This window comes from Pongo pygmaeus, chromosome 10 (genome assembly GCF_028885625.2).
Source record: "Pongo pygmaeus isolate AG05252 chromosome 10, NHGRI_mPonPyg2-v2.0_pri, whole genome shotgun sequence".
NCBI classification, from domain to species: domain Eukaryota; kingdom Metazoa; phylum Chordata; class Mammalia; order Primates; family Hominidae; genus Pongo; species Pongo pygmaeus.
In genome coordinates, this window is record NC_072383.2 from 93,039,898 (window position 1) to 93,065,149 (window position 25,252).

At 43.3% G+C, this 25,252-nt stretch overlaps 1 protein-coding gene across 4 annotated transcripts in view; it reads right to left on the reverse strand.

The window, feature by feature from the left end:
• Positions 1 to 25,252, reverse strand: part of TMCC3 (transmembrane and coiled-coil domain family 3) — a 306,024-nt gene that overhangs the window by 36,980 nt on the left and 243,792 nt on the right. Inside the window, exon 1 of one of the 4 annotated variants that reach the window (XM_054443397.2) lies at positions 11,594 to 11,878. The exons of the other annotated variants lie outside the window; for them this stretch is intronic. The gene's annotated coding sequence lies outside the window, so the exon portion shown is untranslated. Of the gene's footprint in view, positions 1 to 11,593; positions 11,879 to 25,252 lie in introns of those variants that run through there. 4 annotated transcript variants of the gene reach the window in all.

The following is a 25,252-nucleotide window of genomic DNA, read 5'->3' on the forward strand; positions in this document are numbered from 1 at the left end:
TTAGGTTGCAAACCAAGCCCCCTAAAATACAGAATTGCTACTCGAAAATGCTTTTCTGGGCATCTTTTGCGAACTCAGTCCTGTGTTGAAAGAACTGGAGTCAGAGAAATATGATAAGCTCTGTCCTAAGAGGTCACTCTTGGGGCAGGGAGGTGTACAGAATTAAAAAATGTAACAAGGCCAGGCACAGTGGCTCACGCCTGTAATCCCAGCGCTCTGGGGACTGAGGCAGGAGGATTACTTGAACCCAGCAGTTTGAGACAAGCTAGGGCACAATAGTGAGACCCCATCTCTACCAAAAAAAAAAAAAAAATGCTGTGTGTGGTAGTGTCTGTGGTCCCAGCTACTTGAGAGGCTGAGGTGGGAGGATTTCTTGAGCCTAAGAGGTTGAGGCTGCAGTGGGCCATGATTGTGCCACTGCACTTCAGCCTAGGTGAAAGAGTGAGACTTCATCTCAAAAAAAAAAAAAAAAGAAGTAATAAGTACTATAGAAACCAAGGGGAGGAAATAAGTTAAGCAGGGGGCTTCAATGAGAAGCTTCTGAGAAGGTGATAATTGGCTTAGAGGCGGCTCAAAAATCTGCTGAGAGCCTAGCAAGGAGCACATTGTATCTGCAGAAGGGAAAACTAGAATATGTATTTAGGAAACTAAAAGTTGGAGTGTCTAAAATTGAGAATGGCTAAATGGGTCATTCTAAATCAAGGAATGATTGAGGGCTGGGGCGAAAAAGAGGTGCATGGCAAGCATTCCTAAAGGGAGGCGGCACAAGGCTCAGAAGAACACAGACAACCTGCAACAGGCTCTGTAAACCATGCTAGGCTCAACACCTGACCATGCAGCCAAGGGGAAGCCAAGGATTTTAAAGCAGGTGGCATTTTTATAATCATGAAAATAAAATACGGAGAAATAGAGAATTTGGAACATCAAAAAGAAAAGGAGGCTTATCTTAAATACAGATACTGTTTAGGTTCTTATTAATTTTTTAAAAATACAGCACTGTGACTATACTACACAGAGGGATTTTGGATTTAGTTCAGGTCACATAAGAATGGTTCATTCATGAATCTGTGTAATTGGTCATGACATGCGTATACACTTGTTGCATACCAACATGAAGTAAGCTTCTGTCTGCGATGCTGGGATCATGTAATTTGGACTTTTTCTTTTTTTAAGCATCATTTGAAGCTAAGGATAGCTGAGTTCTTACCTAAAAGAACACTGTCCATCACGTATGGAAAATCAGGCATTTTGACTCATAAATACACAATTCATAATTTATTCCATCTCCACTCATCTCTCTTCTACAGGCTCAATACTAATCGAACTCCAATTATTATCACAGCCTTGGTACTTTCCATCAGGGGGCTAGATAAAGAAGAGCAAAGTTTTCACCTATGGTGAACAAAATGGCAGGACTTAAAGATGACTTTCCTGAAGAGTGCAATGCCTTCTGTGTTTTATTTATGGACTGAAAAGAGAAATCCCTCAATGTACACGGCAAATCACATTCCCCTCACTCTAAGCCATACTTACGGAAGACATCCCAGATTCTCCTGAATGCAGGAAAGTACCATGGTTACACCTGTCTACTCTGTTGAAACAGGTACTAACTATGACTAAAATTATATGTGGAAAAAAAATCCAAATGAGATTAGTAACAGAAAAAAACAAAACAAACAAAAAAAAACAAGTATGTGTGTAGGGGGGTGGATAGAAGGCAGTCTTGAAAGCGTCAATGCTAGATGCTTTTTTTTCTCTTTACTGGGAATTGCAATCAACCAAACCATGCGTCTGTACCTGACCTAGAGCCTTAACAATGCAACAAGACTGTGAGAACTCTCACTCACGGACACCTGCTCTTAGCCTATTATGGAACTACTGCCTGTGTGCAGAAGTATCATTTGGAAACATGAATTTTATGCTCAAAGGGTAAAATGCCCAAGAGGCTTTACTCATGCCAAGTTCCCTAAGAACCATGGGGCTTCTTTTTGCCTTGGGAAAGGAGGTAAACTTTTTTCTTATTCTTTTTTTTTTTTGAGACAATCTTGCTCTGTCACCCAGGCTGGAGTGCAGTGGGGTGATCAGCTCACTGCAACCTCTGCCTCCCAGGTTCAAGCGATTCTCCTGTCTCAGCCTCCTGAGTATGTGGGACTACAGGTGCACACCACCATGCCTGGCTAATTTTTGTATTTTTAGTAGAGATGGGTATCGGGGGAACCAGCCCCAATATTTCAACATAGGTTCTATTTTCCCTGTTGGCCAGTCTGAGAAATAAAGAGAAAGAGTACAAAGAGAGGAATTTTACAGCTGGGCCTCCGGGGGTGACATCACATATTGGTAGGACCGTGATGACCCCGAGCCGCAAAACCAGCAAGTTTTTATTAGGGATTTTAAAAGGGGAGGGGGTGTATGAACAGGGAGTAGGTCACAAAGATCACATGCTTCAAAGGGCAATAAAGATCACAAGACAAAGGCAAAATTAGAATTATTGATGAGGGTCTATGTCCCGCTGTGCACGTATTGTCTTGATAAACATCTTAACAGGAAACAGGCGAGAGTAGAGAACTGGTCTGACCAAAATTTACCAGGCCGGAATTTCCCAATCATAGTAAGCCTGAGGGTACTGCAGGAGACCAAGGTGTATGTCAGTCCTTATCTCAACTGCATAAGACAGACACTCCCAGAGTGGCCATTTACAGACCTCCCCCCAGGAATGCATTCCTTCCCCACGGTATTCCTTGCTGAGAAAATAATTCAGCGATATCCTCTTACTTGCACGTCCATTTATAGGCTCTCTGTAAGAAGAAAAATATGGCTCTATTCTGCCTGACCCCACAGGCAGTCAGACCTTATGGTTATCTTCCCTTATTCCCTGAAAATCACTGTTATTCTGTTCTTTTTCAAGGTGCATTGATTTCATATTGTTCAAACACACGTTTTACAATCTATTGTACAATAGTGGTCCTGAGGTGACATACATTCTCAGCTTACGAAGATAACGGGATTAAGAGATTAAAGTAAAGACAGGCATAAGAAATTATAAGAGTATTATTAAAGAAGTGATAAATGTCCATGAAACCCTCACAATTTATGTTCAGAGATTGCAGTAAAGACAGGTGTAAGAAATTATAAAAGTATTAATTTTGGGAACTGATAAATGTCCATGAAATCTTCACAATTTATGTTCTTCCGCCATGGTTCCAGCCGGTCCCTCCATTTGGGGTCCCTGACTTCCCGCAACAGATGGGGTTTCACCATGTTGGCCAGGCTGGTCTTGAACTGCTGACCTCAAGTGATCTGCCCACCTCAGCCTCCCAAAGTGGTGGGATTACAGGCATGAGCCACCTTGCCCAGCCTGAAAGAAGGTGAACTTAATTAGATGCCAAGGATTGCTAACTACATAACAGTATTTACAACGTGGTACACTTGATTAATCTGACTCAGTCCACCTACCTTAATCAGCATTTCGAAATGTTAGGGGACCATCTGTTCATGAACTGAGAACATTATGAAGTCTCTCATTCAACTCAGGATATCACCCTGAACTTGATGAACTAAAATTTATTTGATTTCTATACTTTAATGACTCTGATGTCATTCATTGCTTTCAATGTTATGACTGATGTTTTTATAAGGCCATTGTAAATATACTGTAAGTACCACAATCTCTGTGTCAGAGAAACACTTTGCTTGATTGCTTTTCTTCCTGGATAAACATGTAGTGAACAATCAGTGAATATATACTTCATATTATAGGATTGACTCAAAGAGTTCAATAATATCTATATCAGAGGCAAGGGTATGTTTATTTTATTAAGGGACACATCCTTCAAAGGAATCAAACTTTATATATAAACAGAGGTAAAGCGACAAGCGTAATTAGACAAGAATTAAAACACAAACAGATTTGGGTAACATCATTTATTTTCCACTTATATAGCATCTTTCATCAAAAATGTCAATAAATCTTTCCAACTGTTCTTGTTCCCACCTAGGATATGATGATCTGAAAGTCTTACACATCTGTTCTGAATTTCACACTCCATAACTGACAGCTATTCAGTCTTTGGGACTCATCACTCAATCTCCCCTCTCCCTTGCCTCCCACATACTCTAACATCAGACCCTTTTGCTCCCTCCAACACCTGACACCTGCCTGGTCTAGGTCTGTTACACTGCACACCTGGACCATGCAACAATCTAACTCCTCTCTCTCCAGGTTGATCCTCTCAGTGGTCACCACCATAGATTGGCTCCAGTGTGAGGTTTAAACTCCTGAAGCCAGTAGTCAAAGTCCTCATTATCTTGACTCAAACCTGTCTCTGTCCAGATCCTGTACTCTCAGCCTCTTAGCTGGACCACATAGTTGGATCCAGGTGAACTCTGTCCAGCTTGAGCAGAGCATGCCAAGGTCATTTTACCTAACTCACTTCACCCTTTATTCAAGAGTGCCACATGTATGTAGGCGTTACCATGCCTTCCACCTCCACCATCTACTCTGTGCCTCTACGTGCACATCAGCATGACAGATGTTTGACATATTTTATTTCTAGTTCTCACCTCAATTATACTAGTTATGTTTAGTGTATCAAACATATCAAGGAATTTGGGCCAGGCACTGTGGCCCACACCTGTAATCCCAGCACTCTGGCTTGAGCCCAGGAGTTCAAGACCAGCCTGGGCAACTAAGCCAGACGACCCCTGATGCCCTCCAGTTCTACAAAAAATTTAAAAATTAGCTGGGTGTGGTGGCATGCACCTGTAGTCTCAGCTACACAGAAGGCTGAGGCAGGAAGATCCCTTGAGCCCAGGAGTTCGAGGTTGCAGTGAGCTATGATCACACCACTGCACACCAGCCTGGGTGACAGAGTGAGACTGTTGTCTCAAAAATTAAAAAAAGAAAAAGAAAAAAGAAATCAAGGAATTTGACAAGGTCACAAACTAGGGAGTAGCAAGCCAGGGTTTGAACCCAGGTGTGATTCAACAGCCTGTGTTCTTTCTAAAACCTGGGGCATCCTCATCCCCAGCTCCCTATTTACCAAAACCCAGGGGTTCCTTCAGAGTCTGCTCAATTTCACCTCTCCCACACAGTCACTTCTGATCACCCCAAATCAAGTAATCAGTGGTTACTCAGAACTTCTGCTGCTCTGACCTCATATTCTTAGAAACTTGATTTTTTTGCAGCCCCAGAGCCTCATATTAATAGTCTCTTGAACACAGCAGGCACTCAACTATCTTAACTGAGTGATGTTGCTATTTTCATATTATTTTCTATGGGTACAATTATGTATCAGGTAAGATAACTTCAGTAACTGAATAAAATCAGTTTCAATAATAAGGGCACATCTATGGTCTCCTAAACTAAGAACAGAGGGCAGGGCTAATTCAACGGCTTACAGATATCAAAGACCCAATCTCTCTCCATTTTTTCACTACACTATCCTCGGGCCATTTGCTTCTCCTCACAGGGAGGCAAGAGAGCTACTATAGTTCTAGGAATCACATGTAGACAGTTTCTGGCTATAGATGAGGATACTTATCTTCTTTTATATTTTATTAGGAAGGAAAACATTTTCCAGAAGCTCCTCAGGGGTCCCCTTGGCCAGGGCTGAGTCCCATGTCCATGCCCTAGTTGCAAGGGAGGCTGGGGAGGCAGCAGATAACATTTTCGGCCTCCACTCCAGGAACAGGCTCTGCCAGTCAAGGAGAAAGGGAAGGAAAAGGGTGTTTGGAAAGGCACTCCACAGGGTTTGCAAACACCACCTCAAATGGATATTATGCAACGATCTACTCTGTATAAGGAAAACTCCCCCATCCAAATAGATTATCATTAGAAAGGCTTGCTAATCAGGTTAAAAACAAATAATCCAGTTACCATAGAGTGTATGTGCACTGGAGGTAGAAGAAAGGGAATCGGAACCTTCTTTAGCCACCAAGTGTAAATACATTCCTCTTTCCCAGTGTTTTGGTTACATATCATAATCTCCTTCACTATCATGATCACCACAAGGAAAGAAGGGCTAGGAAGAAAAACCATCTAGCCCTTTTGGGCTTCCATATAGTTCTGAAAACACCTTAAGGCAGGCAAAAAAAAAATTTTTTTCAAGAGATTTAAAGAACAGAAATGGAGATGAAAATATTTACAAGTCTTCTGCCTCTTTCTCTGATTCTTCTATGCTTCTTCTAAAAAAATGATAGTCTGCCACCCCTACCACCACCACCACCACCACCACCACCCACCCCATCTGCTGCCAATTCTGCAAACAGCATAGACATCCATCAATAGGGAACCTCTTTTTAAAATTCTAGTACAATGGAAAATGATGCAGCCACTAAAATGGAAACGGATCTGAATGGGCTACCATGGGAAGCTATTCAATCTAAACTTAAGAGAGAAAAGCAAGACGCAGGGCTATGCCTACTGTGCACGCTCATCTGTGCTTAAACGAGGGGTGGAGGGATTTATGATAGATATGTACAATTGTCTACTCTATGTGTATGAACATTTCTAGAAGCTGTCTTAAGAACTGTGGATGGTAGTTACCTCTGGGGAATAGGACTGGGAATCTGAGGACACAGATACTTTTTGTTTTATATTATCTTTTTGAGAGAGTAATTCATCTTATTTTCATATTAAAAAAAAAAAGTCCCCAGTGCCTGAATTTCAAAGTGAGATTAATATGCAAATACCTGCAAAATTTCATTAGCACACTTAAGATACTTCCTTGTCTCCTCCAGTGACCTATGATTTTACTAACAGTAGCAAAATAAATAATCTATAGGATAGTAAGCATTTTTATAACTCACCCTAACTGAATTTTGTTTATGTAATTACTTTTAGAAAAGTAACTCCCTACTGAAAAGAGAAATTTTAAATCCCATTTCCTAAGGAAATAAAACCATGGCTTAAAAGGTAGTTCTAAAACAAATTTTATGGGACTAAGCTGGAATTGCCAAGTCATAAATATAAGTTTTCAAGTAAAAATCCCATTAAAATATTGTATACTAATGTTACATCTTTCTTATATAACTTCATAAAATACTGTCTTTTTAAGGGACCAATGCCACTGAAATATTTCTACTGTGAACTGGGTTGCCCAAGGCTCACAGCTTTGAATCTGTATTTCATGGACAATGATGTTTTCCACAAAGACTCTTCACTGAGAATACTCATACGAGCAGACCACGGCAGTGTATGATAGGCGTATATATACAGTTGTCCCTTGGAATCCATGGGGGATTGGTTCTAGGACCTCCTGCAGATACCAAAATCTGTGAGTGCTCAAGTCCCTGATATAAAATGGTGTAGTATTGGCATATAATCTACAAACATCCTCCTGTATACTTTAAATCATCTCCAGATTACTTATAATACCTAATACAATGTAAATGCTATGTAAATAGTTGTATTTTTTAGGGAATAATGACAAGAAAAAAAACCACTCTGTACCTATTCAGTACAGATGCAATTTTTCTTCCTAAATATTTTTGATCCCTGGTTGGTTGAATCCATGAATGTGAAATCCATGGATGTGGAGAGCCAACTGTATATCCATTCATGGCAACTGAAGGGTCACAGAGTTCATCTAGAGACTGTTTACATATAGTTCATGTGATTCCTGAGGCTAGACTGTTTTACCTGTGATTCTCACGTCTGGTGTTTTTGTTTGTGTTTTGAGACAGTGTCTTGCTCTATCAACCAGACTGGAGTGCAGTGGTGCAAACACAGCTCACTGCAGCCTTGACCTCCTGGGTTCAATTGATCCCCCTACTTCAGCCTCCTGAGTAGCTGGGACTACAGGTGCACACCATCATGCTCGGCTAATTTTTGTATTTTTTTGTAGAGACGAGGTTTCGCCATGTTGACCAGGCTGGTCTCGAACTCCTGGGTTTCAAGCAATCTGCCTGCCTTGGCCTCCTAAAGCTGGGATTACAGGCATGAGCCAGCGTGCCCAAATGGTTCTCAAGTTTATTTTATTTATTTATTTTTTTTGAGATGGAGTCTTGCTCTGTCACCAGGCTGGAGTGCAGTGGTGCGATCTCGGCTCACTGCAATCTCCGCCTCCTGAGTCCAAGTGATTCTCCTGCCTCAGCCTCCTGAGTAGCTGAGACTACAGGTGCCCGCCACGACACTCAGCTAATTTTTTGTATTTTTGGTAGAGACGAGGTTTCACCATGTCGGCCAGGCTGGTCACGATCTCTTGACCTTGTGATCCACCTGCCTCGGCCTCCCAAAGTGCTGGGATTACAGGCGTGAGCCACCACACCCGGCCTCAAGTTTTAAAGTTTGGTTTTGTCCTTCAAAAATTGTTTCTACAGCAACAACTACAAAAAAGGAATAATGTTATCTCCTTAAGGTTAAAGTCAGTTTCTCAGAAGACAAAGCAGGATAGAATTACTTGTACTTTTAAAATTTTTTCAGTGGTTCTAGGATTCATTTTAAAATGAAGCAATGCTAAAAGCAGACTGCAAGGTATATTTGCAGTGTTTGAATTTAACTGATTCTTCAAACATTAAAACCTGTTTGGCATTTGAGCATGTGCATCTCCTAGAAACCCAGAAATTCCATTTGTAGGTTAGAGGAGCAAGTGCCCCTGTTAGGAGCACATTGAAAATATACATAGCAGCATCACTTGCAAAAGAAAAACAATAAAAGCAATAACAAAAGACAACCCACAAATAATCCAAAGCCTATGGGCAATAAAATGGAGAGATATATATACACACACACTGGAGATATATATATATACACACAATAAAATGGATATACACACACACACACACACACACAGAGTGTTTATTTGTACAGTGGAATGAAATAAACCAGAACTACAAGAATTAAAATGGGCCAGGCACAATGGCTCCCACCTGTAATCCCAGCACTTTGGGAGGCCGAGGCTGGTGGATCACATAAGCCCAGAGTTCAAGATCAACAGGGGTAACATGATGAAATGCCGTCTCTACCAAAAAAAAAAAAAAATTAGCCAGGCATGGTGGCACACACGTCTGTAGTTGCAGCTATTTGGAAGGCTGAGGCAAGAGGATGAGCCTGGGAGGTCGAGGCTGCAGTGAGCCAAGATCACGCCACTGCACTCCAGCCTGGGTGACAGAGCGAGACCCCGTCTCAAAAAGAATAAAATGATTAAATCTTAAAAGAAGCAAATCAAAGAACACATACTTTATGAATTCTACTTTATAAAGGTCAAATGCAGGCGAACTCTTTTTTAGGTATGAACACACATGTGATAAAAAGAGAAAAATCTTGAGAATAGTTAAACCTTATGGCAGTGATGACCTCTTGGGGGTAGGAAGGCTTGTGATGTAGGGATGCTCAATCAGGGAAGGTCACAGGGTCAAGTTCATCTCCTTACCCTGGGTATAACGTACAGGGGTGTTTCATGTATTTTTTAATGGAATATCTTCTTTGTATAATATTAGTTTACAAACATTTTAAAATAAAAACTATGGAGTAGGCCGGACGCAGTGGCTCACACCTGTAATCCTAGAACTTTAAGATCCGCTGAGATGGGCGGATCACGAGGTCAGGAGATCGAGACCATCCTGGCTAACATGGTGAAACCCCATCTCTACTAAAAATACAAAAAAATTAGCCGAGCATGGTGGCGGGCGCCTGTGGTCCCAGCTACTCGGGAGGCTGAGGCAGGAGAATGGCGTGAACCTGGGAGGCAGAGCTTGTAGTGAGCCAAGGTCGTGCCACTGCACTCCAGCCTGGGCCACAGAGTGAGACTCCATCTTCAAAAAAAAAAAAAAAAACAAAAAAAAACAAAAAAAAACTAATGGAGTAAATTACACAGTAAAATAAAATGTGTGTGTGTGTGTTTGCTTAAGCTGTAGAATGAATGTCTTCTGTCAATCCTATTGCTTTATCTCTGGCTCTATACTTAACTCGTTGGGTAATAATGTTAAAATCTAAATTTGAGACCCTACTTAAATTGTGACCTGGTCTCAAAGGTCCTCAGGTCACCACCGTAATGATCTTCTTGGATCATTATCCTCACTGGTTACACACAGGAATGTGAAGCATGTAGTCAGGAGAAAGCCCTGTAATTTCCCCCAGGCCACAAGTAATCCCCCTGGAAGCAAAAACAACCTCCTCTCCATAAACTGACTGGAAAGGAACAGGTGGGAAGGAGAGCAGAGGGGCGGCCAGCATTGTCAGGGTTTCTCCAGAATGGCCTGTAAACCAGGACAAGCCCTGTTCCCACATCTTTTTGAACAGCCTGGCACAGAAAGCAGCTCTGACTGTTTTACAAGCAGTGCTCTTGCAGTGTGGGGAGTCATTTTCCCTTTTATTCCAATTGAAACTGTGTGAATCAAGCTCTGTCAACTGTTGCACTCACAGTGTTACGAGGCTATTGGATGATATGCTGTCGGAACAACTGGCCTGACTTTTTTCTTTTTTTAAACAACAGATTTTTGTTTTGTTTTGTTTTGTTTGAGACAGAGTCTCACTCTGTTGCCCAGGCTGGAGTGCAGTGGCGCGATCTCAGCTCACTGCAACCTCTACCTTCTGGGTTCAGGGTTCTACCTCAGCCTCCAGAGTAGCTGGGATTACAGATGCTGCTACCACTCCCAGCTAATTTTTGTATTTTAAACAACAGAAATGTAACCTCCAAGACCCAAACGATCAAATGACAAGCAGCAAACTTTTCCAACTTTCCCTCCTCTCCCACCCCCAGGTGTTTTGGTTTCTGAAGACTGGGGATCACTATCAACAATGGGCAAACCTTTGCTACAGAACTGATTAGGAAAAAACCACCTGAATTAATAAACGGGTACAAATATTTTAATGTTCAGGGAAGGAAAGAAAGATTGCATTTTGTGTCAATATACAGAAGTCTTCTATGACAAAGAGCCACAAGTGAATACAGATTTCCTATGAGATCAAAGGCTCCCCCAGGCAGAGATCACATGAACCTGAGCCTTCACCACCCTATGGGGAATGAATCCCACACTATGGGGTGTCCAAGCATGGTCCGAGGAGGCCCAGTTCAGACGCACTCTCCATTTCCCCTACGGCTGCTTCCTCTCCCGCAGCTCGAGGCAGCCACCACACCCTTCTTCCACAACGTGGGCTGGGCAGCGTCACACAAAGTCAGTTTTACAGTTTCAAGTTTCCAGGCAAAGGCAGGACGACTCAAAGATGCCCACTTGTCGAAAGACCAGATGTTAAAGTACAAAGTTAGATTCCAACTCAGAGCCTGGTTAGACCCGGGGTTACTTTCGAACTCCCAGGGAGGTGGGAGGAGACCTGGCTCTTCTCCAGCCAGTAGCCGGCACAATCCAACCCAGATATTTGTCCATCTGTTAAATCACTCACACTGGACTGACATTTTTAAAAGGACATAACAATAAGGAGACTGGTGGTTCATTAGGCGCGTAGGCAGTTTAAATACCTAGAAACCCACTGAGAAATTAGGGAGGGATTTGGGCAAGCACAAAGATAACTATTAAGAGCACAAAGACAAATTGTATTTCTTTCCGGCATCTCCCAGGATATTAAAGACCACAAAGCTCCACAATACATATTTACACACTCTGGCTGAAACGGAAGAGTTGTGAAGAGACTTACCAAGGGCCACACAGCAAAGCCAGGAGCACAGCAGGATCGGCAGCCAGCTCACCCTCCTGCCCGAGGCATTTGAATCTGCAAGGCAGGCAGGCTAGATATTCCAAACAGCACCTACTATATGACTCAGCCTGGACTTTGGAGATACTGCTCACTTTATCTCGGGGTATTCCTGTGTTTGTCTCAGAGAAACTCCACGCCCTGCACTGTACCCAATACAAGTGTCAGTAATAATGCACCATATTCAACACATTGCTGTACAAATGGGCTCTTTGTGCTGCCAGCAGAAGAGATCCACATTCTATATCTTTGCAGGGAGGACGACTAGAAGGGCGCCTGCTATCAATCACCCCGACTCTGGGATTGCAAGAGGACATTCGATCTGGTACTCTCTCTTTACCAATAAGGAAATGGGCTCGGCTCAACAAACCTTGTTAGGCAGAGCAAATGCCAGCAGTGGACTGGGCGCAGGAAACACCAACGTGATGAAGGCAGAGCAAAGGGGCCAGCCAGCACCAAGGGAAGTGAAGTGGCTTAAAGACAGTGAGCAGTCAGGAGACTCTCTGTTGATTCATTCATGAGACAGACACTTGCTGGGTGCCTCCTAGTGTCAGGCGCGGCGAGGCGTGCTGGGGAGGCAAAGGGGCACAGCCGCCTCCTGGCCTAGTGGCCAGGGGGAGAGACACAATGACAGCCACTGATAAGTGTCAGGAGAGTACTTGGTGCTAAGCGAGCACTTGGAAGGGGCTGCTAAGGGGGAGATAAGAGGAAAGGGGGAGGGGAAAAAGTCAATGGAAAGCAGAAAGAAAGGCTTGTCAGAAGGTGAATCAGTTAGACAGAGAAGCAAAGATTTGGAGGACTTGGTGCAGATGAAGACTGGGACAGCAGATGGGTCACACCCGGAGGGTCCCACTTAACTCATGCAGAGGTGTTTGGGGTACATCCTGTAGGTCCCTTGGCAGCCGCATAGAGGATTAGGATGATCACATCCCTGTTTTAAACAAGTCCTTCTGAGAAAACAAGATGGAAAATGCATTTTCATGGAGCCAACTGGAGCCTGCTGCAGCAATCTATGGCAAGAGCTGGTGAAGGCTGGATGTAGGGTGGTCGCGAGAGGTCTATGAAGGAGGTGGAATGAGAGGACTTGACACCACCTGGATGTGGGGGTGAAGGGGCGAGTCAAGGAAAACCCCACTTCTGTTTCATTCCTTCTGGTAGCTAAGATTATTCACAAGATAGGCAAGAGGAATTTTCAGCCTCAGACATGATAAACTTAAGGTTCCTATGGGACCTTCAAACACAGACGTCCTGATGAACGCAGAGAGAAAGGGACAGAGGAAACAGCACTGGAGCCCATCAGTGACAGCGCCTTAGGCACCTCTCTGAGGAGACAAGCATAGACAACCAGACCTAATCAAATCCCAGCTCTGCGTCTTAGCAGCTATATGACCTGGGGCAAGTAAATTAACCTTTTTGGGACTCTGGTCTCACCTAAGGAAATTCCTTTTGGGATTTAATGAAATCAGAAAAGGACATGATGTCATGGCAAACAGAAGAGATTTAATATTTTCCTCTTGCCCTTTTGTGATCATACACTGCTTTGTATTATAATTGAGTACTTAACCTTTGCAGCAGATTACAAGTTTTCTTGCTGTCACTCATCTTTAAATCCCTTTTGACCATATTTGTAGGCACAGATTCTCAAATATTTGAATTGCCACAAGTCATATGAAAAACTAAGGCCAGACTGTTCTAGAGGACCAGGGGTTTCCTGCTTTTGATATTAAATAACAAAGGCAAAGATCTCAAAATTGCTATGTGGCTTAAGTGGTGTTGATTTAACTCTGTGTTGAGGGGTGGGATGGAGAGAAAAGGGCAGTGGGGTTTGGAAAAGAGGGAGAATTTTGTCAGCCTAATAAAGGCTAGTCAAAGCCTACTCTGTGAAAACTCTACTGTAATATTTAAGAGGAAGAGTGTCTACCAAAGTTAATATTGCATAGCCTCTATCCTCTGGCTCAGTTCAAGTAAAGGTCTTAAGTCATGTTAAATAATAAATTCCAGCAAATGAATCTTGCCTTAAACCAAATGTTAAGTCAATAGTACACTCTGTATATGAGACGTATATACTTTCTTTGCTAGGTCATTTTGCTAATTCTAACTCTTAAAATGAATATTTTAAAACTACAATAAGATTTTTAAAACCAGACTGACCAGTAAGGCATACATAATTCAGTTCCACAGAGCTAAGCTTGTTCATTTTTCTTCAGGGTTTGCCTTTAAATTTGGGATCCAACTTGTCTTTACCTATTTTTACGGCTGCCTTCCTAGTCTGAAAATATCTTGGTCACTAGATATTTTGTTTCATCTCCAGCTTAGCTCCTAAAATACATTCAGGATCACTTCTTCCTTCCCCATTCTTCACTGGTAGCTTCATATATTCCCATCCATTCACTCATAGCCCAGTTCAGTACACCTACCTCACATTCTGTGTCTCAGTCACAAATATCTTTTTTAAAAACCTGCCCAAGTTTCTAATATAGAATGATTTGGCAACTGCCTCAAAGTTCACTGTTTGGCTCATTTAATTATTTGGATTAAACATAGATAATGATCCAATTCAGAGCTAATGGTCTTTAGGACTACTCTTATTCCTGGCTGTCTTCAACCTGGGCACATGTGACATGCCTCAAGCATGACCAGTTTGAGAGGACACTTTGGTCCCCAAGGGCCAGGGAAGAACAAGTTCCTCCTCGCTCACATATGTAGTCCGAACCTGAGGTTCTTGCCTCTCTACGATGTTTCTGGACTCTGGGTGGCTCCCATTAAACACACAATACACATCTCCATCCTTCTTAGCCACCCTCTAAGATTTTGACACCCCACTGACATGTAGACCCAAGATACCTTCCAGTTCTTCTCTGCCTTGAATAGACTTGAACTTCTCAGATGTGAATAGACTCAACTTTTTGGCGTGTCTACAAGATGCTCTCCTATCCCACTGCCAATAGGGGGAAAAATGAAAGCAGACAGATGGCCACATTAGATGGAATCTGCCATTGAGATGGCAACTGCCCCATGGCACCCAGCCCCTGGCCTACTTGAGTTATTCCTCAGACACTGACGAGAGGTGCACAGCCTCAGGGAGAGATTACTGAGACGTAATCCTTTCCCTTTAAACATGACTTTGACATATGCATTACACACACTTACACACGTCTGACTCCACCATGACTCACATTGGAGGTGGCGTTTAAAATGAACAGCATCTCAGTGCTATTATGATGCTTCACTCAAAATTGCTCTATGGCTTCTACTACAGGAGCAGGTCACATCCAGGAAATGGTTTGCCTGATCTAGAGCAGGATTTTCTCACTATTACCTTATGCCCCAGGGCTGCCTACTTTCTTCAAAACCCAGATCAGGATCTGCGACCTATGACCCAAAGCACTCTCCTTGTAAATTCAGGATTCCCTACTAAGCCAGTCCCTATCCTTTTCTCTCTCTGAACACTTGAAATACCTTTTATATTCTTCTCTTTCTCACAGCTCATGTCATTCCTCCAGGCAGAGGCCCCTAAGGTTCCTGTGGTTAGTAGACGTGGATAGCTGCCTGCTGCATCAGACTCAGCTGAGCTCAGGAATCCTTCTGAAAATAAAAGATTTATCCTACAAATTGGTGCAACCTTTGGGAGAACAATGTGTTTGCCTCTATTCTCATTTAAAAGACACATCCCTTTGACCTAACAGTTTTGCTTTTGGAAATTTATCTAAATATGGTTATAGAGAAAAATGTACGCAAGTTTTCAATACAGCATTACAAAGCAAAAGAAACCTGAAAAAACATCATCCTGGGAGGAACTTAAATTGTATATCAATAGGCGACTGGTTAAATAAATAATAGATATGTATATTTTGTGTCAAGACTATTTCTGTAAAGACACATAAAAAACCTAACATTGCAGCCGGGTGCAGTAGCTCACGCCTATAGTCCCAACACTTTAGGAGGCCAAGGCAGGTGGATAACCTGAGGTCGGGAGTTCGAGACCAGCTTGACCAACATGGAGAAACCCCGTCTCTACTAAAAATGCAAAATTAGCTGGGCGTGGTGGCGGGTGCATGTAATCCCAGCTACTGGGGAGGCTGAGGCAGAAGAATCGCTTGAACCTGGGAGGCGGAGGTTGCGGTGAGCCAAGATCGTGCCATTGCACTCCAGCCTGGGCAACAAAAGCGAGACCGTCTCAAGAAAAAAAAAGAAACATAACATTATTATCATTGCTATCTCTGGGGAAAAGGACAAGAAGCTGGAAAAAGAGACTTTAATTTTGCTTTAAGCCCTTTAGTACTGAGGAATTTTTTTTTAATAATTATTATTATTTTTTAAGACAGAGTCTTGCTCTGTCGCCCAGGCTGGAGTGTAATGGCACGATCTCGGCTCACTGCAACCTTCGCCTCCCAAGTTCAAGCGGTTCTCCTTCCTCAGCCTCCCGAGTAGCTGGGATTACAGGAGCCCGCCACCATGCCCGGCTAATTTTTGTATTTTTAGTAGAGACGGGGTTTCACCATGTTGGCCAGGCTAGTCTTGAACTCCTGACCTCAGGTGATCCATCTGCCTCGGCCTCCCAAAGTGCTGGGATTACAGGCATGAGCTACCTCGCCTGGCCTGTGGAATTTTTTTTTCAAATGAATTTGCACTTAAGCTACTTAATAGAAAAAAATGTGAACCTTTATAATTTAGAGCTACTAAACACTTCATTAAACAATATCACTTAATCTTTGCTAAACACGAACTAGAAAAACTAGGCACAAATAGAAACTGTATAGACCAGATATACATTAGAATGGGTCTGCTTTAGCAGTTAATGGTTTAATCATTAAATATTCTCAGGTCAGGGTATTTTTCTCTAAGGCACTTTATGTGTTGCTGACTCTTCTACAATCTAAGTGGCTCAATGTAAACCATTCCCCTTGTGCTAAACATGCGTGTTTATACTTAAAGTCAATTTCACTGACGAAATTAGGGTAGGGTCAGTTTGTAAGGTTTTGCCCTAAACCTTAAAAAGAACACAAAATCCTTCAGGTCTTAAACAAGATTGATGCCCAGGCCCTACGAAGGACATATTGAATCTTCTGTATATTTTTTAACAAGCTCCACAGGTAATTTGGATGTGGCTGGCATTGCCTCGTGCACACCTAAAGTAACCATGCTTAGAAAACGCTGTGTTATCCAAAAGAAACACAGCATAGAGAATTCTATGAACAAACTATTGCAGTACTCCAAGATTTTAAAATAAGTAACTTTTTCAAACACTGATATGGGGTTTGGAGTTAACACTGCGGGTAAGCAAACCCACCAAGCTCTCTCAATTGACACAGCTCTTCTGGCTCCTTCGAGGAAGTGAGGACCAGTAAGTGGAAGAGCCTTTGGGGCTGGTGTTTCTCAAGCTATGGCTTCAGGCAACCTCAGGGACAGAACCTGGAAAGTGCATCTGACAGCCTCCTTTCTACCTCCCATCTCCACCCCATTCTTATGTCCAAATAGTTTGAAACTATTGAGCTAGACCAGTATATCCCGAACACCAAATTGTTGAGAGTGGATGGGGCCCCAGCGATCTTTCCCACTCCCCAGACCAGTGAATCAGAAATCTCTACTACTGGAGGTTCTGCAGTACCCCAGGTTCTTTATCTAAACAGGAAAGTTAGGAAACACCAATTTAGGTCAAACTCATTTTAAGATAAGGAAATCAAGGCCCAAGAAGTTTAAGTGATTTCAGCAAGGACTTACAGCTGATTAATGATAGCTGGGAGCCGTGAAACCTGGTGAGCGAATTCTTCCCTCTTAGACCAATACTGCTTATTATGTGTAATCATGAAAGCCCCAGTATCTGTGCAGTTTCTGATTCACCACGAGGAGGTCCCAAGTGATTAATAAAGCCTGAACCCAGGGGCATGTCAGAATGCACCACTGGTTTAAAGGATGACTGACACAGTAAAGTGTCCAACATCAACCTTGCCCTCGGAGTTCTTTCACTTTCAATATCAGTAGGAGGAGAAATATACAATTGTACATTTCCTAGAAAAGTAAACCCAGCCCCACACAGTTAACAACCAGGTGAAGGGGGAACACAGGACAATTCAAAGTTTTCGGATCATGCCATTTCTTGGTCAAATATTAGTACCTTCAGCAAAAGACCTCTAATTACCACACGTTTCGTTATGGCAACAGCCTGCTCCTTACTGCTGGGAGAGAGGAGTACTCCACACCCATGGCCTGAAACCAGGATCTCCAAACCCATCAAAGAGAAACATGGATGGGAAACCAAACCCCCCAAGCTTGGAAAGCATCCAGCAAGCTTTAATTCAGGGAGAGTTCAATCGAGATATAATTGCCTCTAATTGGCCCTCCCACACGGTCTCACAACATACAGCTGTAATCAGTTCCACAAAGAATGTGTTATATTTCTTTTCTCCCTTGAAAAGTCAGAATCCTCTCTTGTTAGGTACTTACCATCACTGTTTTGATTTTTGTAAATATACCGAGACATTAAAAAAGGAAGAATGAATGGGTAAAAGCAAAGAAGTAGATGGATTTTTTCTTTTTTTAAATAAGCACTGATCCCTATGACCTTAATGATAACCCAGTGAGATTCAAATCTGTAATGGAGACTGATGTCGACTCAGGAAACCTTTCTAGTCCAGGGCACATGTGATCCAAAAAACACATTCATCTGGTCAGACATTTTCCATACTCTGATTTTTATCTTTCTTGGCATGCTCAACTCTCCTTTAATAAAGTCACAACCCTTTGTTGCCATGGAACCCAATCAGACACGGAGCCTGTTACTATGACTTCCCTGCAGATATAAAAAAAGACCCAGTGACCAAAAGACCAGCAATTTCTTAAAAAAAAAAAAAAAAAAAAATTACAAGGCAAAGAGGTTCCAAAAAAACCTCAACACTTCTGTATTTACTGAAGTTTAATCTTTTATGTAGGCTCACCTGAACTCTTCAGCCAAAGCTAGCTCATGTTTCAGCTGGAACTTTCCAAAGAAAATGATTTTACAAATAAATACCTGGGCAAAGAAGGTAAAAATATTCTTGGGATATCTTACTTTTTTTCTTCTTCTAGGCAAGCTTTCTGAAATTTGAGTAGCTGTTTAGCAAACATGTGTCAATCAGCAGCTGCCAAATTGCAATATTCATTTCCATCAATACTTAACGTTGCCAAGAGCTCATTATTTCTCTGAAAAGATATTCTAAACAATACAATCAATCCTGTGTTCTGGACCTGGACTAAATCTACAGGAAAAAAAAAAAAAAAATCTGAGACTAAGCAGAGTGGACTGAGCAGAGCTACTTAAGGAAAGAGAATTAACATTTGTTGAGTACCTACCATGAGCTGGGCACTTTTACGTCATCATGTGAGGACCCTGTAACTGAGGCAATGCCACCTCTGTTTGGCAGATGAGGGACCAAGGCTCAGAGAGCTTAAGTACTTAGGCAGCTTGTTCAAGCTACCAGGCTAGAATGCTGCCTGGCTCCCAAAGCCAGAGCTATTCCTTCATTCAACCAGCATTTATTTCTGCTCTCACAGGTGTTGTACATTTTGTTATGCTTCTTATTCTTCAGGAGCGAATTCACAGCCTGTAAAGCTTGGCTGTAAAGACAGCATGGTGTCCATCTTTACTGGCACAGGGGCCAGTTCTGGCTACACCCACGTACAACTACCACCACATCTATACAACAGCAGCTACCCCTTGGGGGAATCCCGAATAAATGCCCTGGCTACTTGCGTAAGGAGACACGTGTGGGCTAGGCACCCATTACAACCTTCCAGAGGTTGGGCCATGGCCCAGGGCCTTCCAACCCTGGACCTCATGGTGGGGAGGACCAGGAAGCTCTGGGTGGCCTTTTCATGTGCAGTGTCATCGGCAAAGTAAAAGTCAAGCCATGCAAACCACAACAGTTTCTCCAACCTGGTTTTGGACAACCAGCTTAAAGAAATGACTAGTAAGAAGGAATGTGGCAAGGCATAAAAGTTATAATTTATAAGTATATTATTAATTATACCAGCCTCTCAGCTACTCTCAGCTAAAGAAAATTTACCTATTTCATGTACAAAGATTACAACAACTGCTTTCATTAAAAGAAATTTTTTAAATCACCCAAAACTGCAATATGATACCACTTCATACTTACTAGGATGGCTGTAATTAAAAGACAGATAATAACAAGTGCTGCTGAGGATACGGAGAAATCAGAACCCTCATACACTGGTAGTGGGAATATAAACTGGTGCAACCACTTTGGAAAACACTCTGGCAGTTCCTCCAAAGGTTAAACAGAATTACCATATAACCCAGCAACACTCCTTCTAGGTATGCACCCAAGAGAAATAAAAACATATACCCCCACAAAAACTTATACAGAAGTGTTCATAGCAACATTATTCTTCATAGCCAAAAAGTGAAAACAACCCAAATGTCCACCAAATGTCATATATCCATACAATGAAATATTATTCAGCCATGGCCAGGCACGGTGGCTCATGCCTGTAATCCCAGCACTTTGGGAGGCCGAGGCGGGTGGATCGTCTGAGCTCAGGAGTTTGAGACCACCCTGGGCAACATGGTGAAAACCCGTCTCCACTAAAATACAAAAAAATTAGCCAGGTGTGGTGGCATACGCCTGTAGTCCCAGCTACTCAGGAGGCTGAGGCACGAGAATCACTTGAGTCTGGGAGGCAGAGGTTGCAGTGAGCCGAGATCATGCCACTGCACTCCAGCTTGGGCTACAGTGAGATTCTGTCTCAAAATTAAAAAAAAATATATTGTTCAGCCATAAAAAGAAATAAAGTACTGATTCATGCTACAACATGCGTGAACCTTTTAAGAGAGGGGGAAATGAAGAATAACTGCGAATAGGTATCTTTCTGAGCTGATGAAAATGTTCGAAAATGGGCCAGGTGTGGTGGCTCATGCCTGTAATCCCAGCACTTTGGGAGGCCGAGGCGGGTGGATCACTTGAGGTCAGGAGTTCGAGACCAGCCTGGTCAACATGGTGAAACCTTGTCTCTACTAAAAATACAAAAAATTAGCTGGGTGTGGTGGCACACCCCTCCCTCCTTGCCTACTGGGGAGGCTGAGGCAGGAGAATCGCTTGAACCCGGGAGGCTGAGGTTGCAGTGAGCCGAGACTGCACCAATTCACTCCAGCCTGGGCAACAAGAGCGAAACTCCATCTCTAAAAAAAAAAAATTTTTTTTTTACAGAGGTTTGATTACCTCTGTAAAGACTGTATTTCCAAATAAGGTAATGTTGTGAGGCAGTGGGGGTTAGGACTTCAACATATCTTTTGGTGGGGGACACAGGTCAAATGATAACACTGACTTTAATAGGAAATGGGCTGGGCGCAGTGGCTCATTCCTGTAATTCCAGCACTTTGGGAGGCTGAGGTAGGCAGATCACCTGAACCTGAGGTCAGCAGTTCTAGACCAGTCTGGCCAACATGGTGAAACCCTATCTCTACTAAGAAACAAAAATTAGCCAGGCGTGGTGGTGCACGCTTGTAGTCCCAACTACTCAGGAGGCTAAGGCAGGAGAACTGCTTGAATCTGGGAGATGGAGGTTGCAGTGAGCGGAAATCGTGCCACTGCACTCCAGCCTGGGCAACAAAGCAAGACTCCATCTCAAAAAAAAAAACAAAAAAAGTAAATGATATGGCAGTTCCAGAAGAAGGGCAAATAGTCTCACCGTGAACGAAGGTGTCATCACACACAATTTTTCTAACAGAAAAGTTATGCAAGCGTTGAGGCTTTCCATCACCCAGGAGGCAACAGAAGCATTCCAAATTCCACAGAAAACCTGCCCTGCAGCAGTCACTACTGTACTGACACGTGGGGAGCAATCTAGAGCACCAGTAACTTCAGTTAACATTAATTTAAATTACTACCTTTGTATTTTGTATGCATTTGTTTGAGATTTTCATAATAAAATGTTGAGGTAAAAATTTCCTCAGAATGTTGATAAAATCTGCTGTATTAGTCTGTTCTCACACTGCTATAAAGATACTACCCGAGATTGGGTAATTTATAAAGGAAAGAGGTTTAATTGACTCACAGTTCCGCATGGCTGGGGAGGCCTCAGGAAACTTACAATCATGGCGGAATCAGATCTTGTGAGAATTCACTCACTATCACGAGAACAGCATGGGGGAAACTGCCCCCATAATCCAATCACTTCCCTCCCTCGACATGTGGGGATTACAATTTGAGATGAGATTTGGTTGAGGACACAGAGCCAAACCGTATCATCTGCTAACAAAATCTTTATTCTTAAAGAACACCTAAGTAAAAACACCAATTAGCATCTTCAAACAAACATTTTTCACAAGCCAAAAGTAGAGAGAAGATAAATTTTCAAATATAGAAACAAGAGTACATGTCTTCCCTGATTAGACTTATTTAAATTAATGTAGCCAAGGCCTTACAAATCCTTTGATGTACTTAAACACTGAATTCTGGGGAAAAAAAGTCCTGCTTTCTGTTGAAATCGTGAACTCAAATATTATACCAATATCAATGCATGAAATTCTTCATGCATTATTTCTTTCCTTTCATGCTTCCTTCCATTTCTCTACCCGTTTATTCTGCAATCTCTGCCCACCTCTGGGTAGAGAGGGACAAGTGAGTCACAAGTTACAAGGATGCCACGGCTCATGCAGACTTGGGCACAGGTTGGGTGGAAGAGCACCCAAGCCAGGTATGAACTGAGAAAGGGACTCAGGGACGACCTTGTATTTACGTTATCTTGCATAAGCCTTCCACATCCTTATAGGGAAACAATTACATTTAATTTGTTGTTGTTGTTGTTGTTGTTGTTTTTGTTTTGACAGGGTCTTCTTGTTCTGTCACCTAAGCTGGAGTGCAGTGCAGTGGCGTGATCTTGGCTGACTGCAACCTCCACCTCCTGGATTCAAGCAATTCTCCTGGCTCAGCCTCCTGAGTAGCTGGGACTAAAGGTGTGCACTACCACACCAGGCTAATTTTTGTATTTTTAGTAGAGATGGGGTATCACCATGTTGGCCAGGCTGGTCTCGAACTCCTGACCTCAAGTGACCTGCCCACCTCCCAAGATGCTGGGATTACAGGTGTGAGCCACCACACCCAGCTACACTTATGGAAACTGAAGCTCAAATGGGTTAAGCAAACTGGCTAAGATGATTTCATACAGCTTGTAAGAGCCAGGGTTTTAAAACCAGGCCCATTGCCCCCAAAACCCTGGCACCATGCTGCTTCCTCACTTCACCATGCACAGCTGTCAGCACACTAGGGGAGGGCTTTACCACAGCCTGCATTTAGAAGACCTGACCGCTTCTCATCACCTCCACCATCAACATTCTAGTCCAAGCCACTCTCATCACTCCTACAGGTCTACCTGGGCCAGCCCATGCCCACCTACAATTTCTTCTCAATCCAACAGCCCAGGAGATCCTTGCAAGGCCTCTACTGGCTCAGGAACTGGCCTCCCCACCACCTCTCAGACCCCATGTCCCAGGACTGAACTCCCTGCTCACACTGCCCCAGCCACACAGCCTCCTTGCTGTGCCTCAAACACAACAGGCACACTGCTTTATCAAGGAGTCCATGCATGCTGTTTTCCTGCCCTGGAATGTTCCTCCCTTAGATGGCTGGCTGCACAGCTTACTTCCCAGGTCTTTTCTCAATGTTTCCCCTGACAAGAGCTTTCTTTGAGCGTCCTGTTTAAAACTTCTTCCCTCTACCTCCACCTTGGGCCTCCCCAGCCCTCTTGTCTATTTCTCAGCATTGCACGTATCCACATTTAACATACTATATATTTTATGTATAGGTCTGGCTTGTCTGCCTTGCCCTATCAGAATACATATTCCACAAGGGTAGGGATTTTTGTTTTGTTCCCTGAGATGCCTAGCACATAGTAGGTGCTCAATACACATTTACTGAATGAATGTACTGAATTGGGCTGAAAGCCCAATCATTTTAAGTACAATCCACATCTGTACTGCTCACGAATGGACTCTGGCCTGACGTGCCACACAGCCCGCTCCTGACTTGGTGGAAGGGTGGGCAATGAAGAGACAATTATTCAACCCAAAGAGCTAAAAGGAGCCCGTTCTTAAATCCAGTGCCATGAAAGGTGCCTGAGTGACTCCTTTCCCATACCACGTGTTGTGGAGGCATAGGTACCACTAACCTCAATGCTACTCAACCTCAAGGTGTGGTCCTGGGTGAAGGGGACTCCTTGGGCCAGGACATTAGGGGAGGCAAAGAGCAGCCTACCTTTTTGTCTTCTCTGCCCAAAGGGCTCATCAATAAAAAACCTGCCTGGAGGCTTGGGGGCATCTCTGTTTTCCCTGGTGAAGCTCCACCTATCCACAAAAGGGCTCTTTTCTTACACTGACCTTCTCATACTCACCATCTATGAAACCTCACCAGAGCTACCAATGAAAGGCACACGGGTTCTATTCTCCAAGAGGTCTCAGGCAGCAAAGGGTGAACTCTGAACCTGCCTACAGAATGACTGGCAGGAGTGAGCTATTCTAAGCATCCCAGTGTCTGCTGGATGATGAGGACACAAGCGCAACAAGGCTGCACAAGGTCAAACAGCAAAAACAGTGCAACAGCGAGATGGACCCTTTCCAAAGGGGAGCCTGCGCTGCAGAAGGTACAATGTCTGCCAGCTCTAAACTCATCCTCATGCTAAGTCCCTTGTGGGTTAGACTGGTGGTGGAGAAATGGGGGTGACAAATAATGGGAAAGCCATAAGCGCGTGACTTTTGTAAAATTCTAGGGCACTTAAAGGGTGCCATTCTGTTCTGAAATTCTACGAAGAGACTAAAATCACTGCAAGATTGCTTCCAAAAAGCAAATAAAACCTCACTGAGAGATGGTACTATAATTTCTTGAGTTTGCGTCATTCTGTTTTCTGTAGTTAGAAAAAAGGTGATGGATTTGGGTTACAAAGGCAGTGTTCCACTATAAAAACCTGCTGGTTGCCATGACAATTAACATTCCTGTTCCTCCCTCTTCTGCAGCACCCTTCTTCCATCTGAGTCAAATCAAAGAACCTAGCTATGATGCCCATGATTTAGTATTTCCTCGGCACAAGGATATAAATATATACACACATATACAAAATACATATCAAAGGCTAATCACAGGTGAACCAAAGCCTTGAAAATTGATACCATCTGTCCTCTCCCAACAATGTCTTACAAACAACAAGAAACATCCCTGCAGGAGGGTCCAAGCAGGAAGGGAGGGTGGGCCAGGAAGGCTTAACAGCCAACACCCAGTCCTCCGGTCTAGAGTCTTTCAGGATGGACTCTGGGGGGAGTTCTCCCTTGGTGGGGCGGGGCGGGGCCCATGAGAAGCCAGGGCACCGTGGAGAACAGTCTCTGCCACTCTGCACTGTCATTATCTGTCCGGGTCTGTCCTCCCCAGCCTAAGCTCCTTGAGGGCAGTGCCCACATGTGACCGATCTCAGGGCCTCGCACAGTGCTGGGCACACCGTGAAGCACCAAGCGCAATGGAGGGCACTCTGGGGTAAAGCAGCCTCCCCTTACATTTTCTACCGAGACCTCAAGATCGGGACTAGCCTGCTTCTAACTGGCCCTGTCAGAGAATAAAG